The sequence below is a fragment of the Seriola aureovittata genome, chromosome 14 (assembly GCF_021018895.1).
Source record: "Seriola aureovittata isolate HTS-2021-v1 ecotype China chromosome 14, ASM2101889v1, whole genome shotgun sequence".
NCBI classification, from domain to species: domain Eukaryota; kingdom Metazoa; phylum Chordata; class Actinopteri; order Carangiformes; family Carangidae; genus Seriola; species Seriola aureovittata.
The window spans coordinates 2,535,045-2,539,210 of NC_079377.1; positions in this window are offsets into that span (position 1 = coordinate 2,535,045).

The following is a 4,166-nucleotide window of genomic DNA, read 5'->3' on the forward strand; positions in this document are numbered from 1 at the left end:
ACAGCAGCGTGATGGACTGAGAGAAAAGCCTGCTGGAAGCAATTAGCTTTAAGTGAATTTACAAAGAAAGAGACAGAGGAGAGGAGAGGAGAGGAGAGGAAAAAGAGAGAAGAACAGTCGGGATAGGAGGAGAGTAGATGAAGGAAGGGAAGGTGAGAAGAAGAAAAAGAGAAGAGAAAAGGAAACCATAGAGAGGAGGTGAGGTGAAGAGGAAAAGAAAGTAGAAGAGAGGCAAAGAAAGCAAAAGTAAAGAAATGGAGGGAGGAGAGAGGGAAATAGGGGTAAGAAGGAGAGGAGGGCAGAGGAGATTAGAGCAGGATAAAGTGGAGTACAGGGGGAGGAGAGAGTTTAATATGTTAGTGTAATACACAAATGAATGGAAACCAATGATGAGCAGAAGAATACATCCAACACATCAGAAGCAGTTCACTGTTAGGTTAAGTATATGTGACACGTACTACAGAGGAGAAAACACAGCCTCTATTCAGAAACTGAGCCTAAAAGCCCGCCGTCAGGATTTCTGTAACTTTGTGATGTCACAACAAAGTCATGCCCAAAGCCCCGCCCACCTGGACCCACCATCCAACCTTGCAGGATTTGGTTTCTCCGAGTGTTTACCTGAAATCTGCTATATTTTTATTGGAACACTCAGAAAACAGTCAGCCAATCAGAAGAGAGCCTCCTCTCTTCTGATTGGCTCACCGACCTGTTGTTACTAGAGCTCCAGAGAGAAGCCTGAGAGAAGAGATGTAAAACTACACTGAGATGGTTTTTGGTTCTTAAAACCACAAACAAATCTTCTTATGGATCAACACTTCAAAATAAAATCCTGGAAAAGTGTAAAAGATCGAGCTTTAAATGTGAAACCTTTGAGTGTGCTACTTTCTTTTTTTGCAGCTCCCACAATCAAACAGTCCCCCAGCATCCACACACTGATCATGTGCTCATAATGTCAGTTGCAGTTGAAAGAAGCAGGGCAGTGTTTTCTGAGAGTGATCATTGGGTAACAATCACCCGCCTCGCATTTCACATTTCTTAATCCTATGACTTTACCTCTGCTGCTGCTGCATGAAAGGCTGGTTTTGTTCAAAAATAATCCTGCCCTCTGGGACTAACTCACTCTATTAGCCTACAATTCATCCCCAGCTGGTCTGAGACCTGCGATACTGTATGTCACGAGCAGATACAAGCACTATTCGCTAATTAGATTAGATTTTGATTTTCTCATGTGAACCATGGATCCATGTTGGTGAAAATAAAAGCCACGAAACATTTCCTACTGAACATCTTGTTTCAATGACAGTCTAGTGTAGTTTTCTTTCACCTACAGTGGAACTGTTGTGAAATGATTCGCAGCAACTACATCTTCTATAAATTATATGTTTTATCTCTTTACTTTCATATCATTTTTTGAGAAGATGTGACTGTTCACCATGACAATTGTTGGCATCATTGTTGCCATAGTTACAGTAATAACCATATGGTTATGGTTAGGGACTGATGTTTCTTGCCCTCTCATGTCCACTTGTGTTGTATTTTAATCATCTGTTGGTCTAATTTTTCATACATATATTATTTTACATTTTTTTGTCACATTCTATGACACGGTCATGCATATCCTTTATATCGCTAAACAGCTAATACGTTTTGTTGAACTAGATTACATTTTTATATTAACATAATGAGGAAATGTTAATTAAAACATTTAATAAGTCAAAAATATGTTGAAATAGATTTCCACCAAAATATCTGATCCTGCAGTGCAACATCCACCAGCAGTGACTCCAGCATTGTGAAACTGCTTCATGGTTCTGTTTAGTCTCTCACAGCTCTTGGTTAAGTTTAGGTAACGATGCTGGTCTGGTGTAATACAGAAAAGTTCACAGTGACTTCAGGCACAACCTGTTTTGTTACATTTGACAAGTAGAATTACCACCTCACAGTCGTATCCCTCCACCGACCAGCCAAGATGCAGGAAATATGGTCACAGTCTCTCCTTCCTGAGTTACACTGTTGAATAATGGCCAGAAGTGTTTTGCGGAACATTATGATGTCACATTGAAGTTGACCTTTGACCATTTGGATATTAAATGTCATCACTTCATTTGGTCATTATAAACATTTAAGTGATTCATGTTGACCTCACATAGTTCCCAGAAGTTCATAGCGGGCAATTTGAAAACATAAATACAGAGACAGAACTGTGATCATCTCTAATTAATCGTCGTTAAATTGTATTGATTTATTTATACAGCACATGGACACGTGCACATCACTGTGTTTTTTTCAGCAAAATTGGGCACTACTTGATGATATACAGACAATGTTTCCGGATATCAGATTGAATTTTCTAACATTTCTTTAATTCTGTCACGGATTTTGGTAAGTAGGACCCAAATGCAGCCAACACATGGGAGACGGTGCAGACAGGTTTATTTAACAAAAGAACTTATGTCACAAGCACAGGGAACCATAGGGGATGACAACAGGAGAACATGAACAGGTAACATGAACAGACCAAAAACAAACCAGACATGAACAGACGTGAACAGATTGAGGATTCAACAGACATGAACAGATCGAGGACAAACCCAGAGAACAACAGAGAGACAACAGATGAACCGACCCAGACAAAGGGGAGCACAAGGACTACATAGACAATGGAGGCAAGGGTGATTGCACACAGGTGAAACACATTAGGGCGGGGCAGACAATCACCACAAAGAAACAAGACCAAGACAGGAAGCAAAAACACTGAGACACAAGGAAACCAATTACAAAATAAAACAGGAAGTGAGAAAAGTCCAAACAAAACTAACAAAAGTTGTCTGCCATAAGCAAACCATGACAAATTCATGGTAGTTTCAGGAATCCAATGATGGGGGAAGGCTCCGTAATCTTAATGACTAATGTAATCTTTATGATTTTCCAGATAGGACAGAAGGAGACTGACAGGTGACTGTCAATGATTGTTATGAATTCATTTAATAAATCTCTAATAAACACAATAAACACATGAATAACATGTTAAGCACTGTGCTGTCCCTACATACAGTCTACACCATGATGAGGAAAAAAAGATGTTAATAACCAAAAATATGTGAGGTATTCAAACACTGCATTTGAACTTCTTCACAAAGAACACACCATTTAGGGAGCTCAGTGTTTGGCTTATTAAAAATAAGACCCAGACGCAGGGTGAGGGTGCTGTCTCACTGCAGGGAATCATCAGGCTCCATTGAATCTCCCTTTGGTTCTTGAGCGGAAATAGAGTGGAAAAAGACAGAGGAGAAAGGGGTTAGACACACCCATACATCTGTGAAGATTCTCATTCAGGTCACAGTTATCCAGGAAAAGTGGACTTAGTTGTAGATACTTGAAGATGTTTCACCTGTCGTCCAAGAGTCTTCTTCAGCCCTGAACTGTCTTCAAGTATCTAAAACCAAGTCCAGTTGCCCTCGATTCTTGGACACAGCTGTAAAGGTTTGGACAGGAAATTGCCTTTAAATGTCTTTATTCATAGGGTTGGTGCAGGCAGTCGTCTCTATTGGATAGATAGGATCCAGACAGGAAGCACAGGGAGGCTCAGGAGGTAGAGTGACTCGTCCTCTAATCACAGCGTCGGCTCCTCCTGTCCACATGTCAAAGTGTCCTTGGGCAAGTCACTGAACCCCAAACTGCTCCAGGTGGACGGTCCTGGCGTGGCTTACATGGTTTTTACACTGTGTCATACACAGACTCATTTGAGATCTTCAGCTTTATAGATTTTATATCAGACTCTACAGTGTCTGAACGATCTAATGCCATCTAAATCAATGTTAAATGAATAAATAAACACAAGTATGACATAAATCCTGAAATAAATATATTACGTATAAATGTAAAATTGATGTAAATATAAATATATAAGTGAGTCAATGAATAAATAAATAAATAAATAAATAAATAAATAAATAAATAAATAAATAAATAAATAGCTATATTAATTAATGAATTAATAAATAAATAATTTTTTATTTTTATTTTAGAAATGACATTTTTATTTATTTCCGGAGTCTTTTATTTCCTAATGCCACATTTCTTTCCCAACTCTTTTAATTCCTATTTGTGGCTATCTCATAGATTCAGACCAAAGCAACAGCACCAGAACAGCACTGAATCACAAC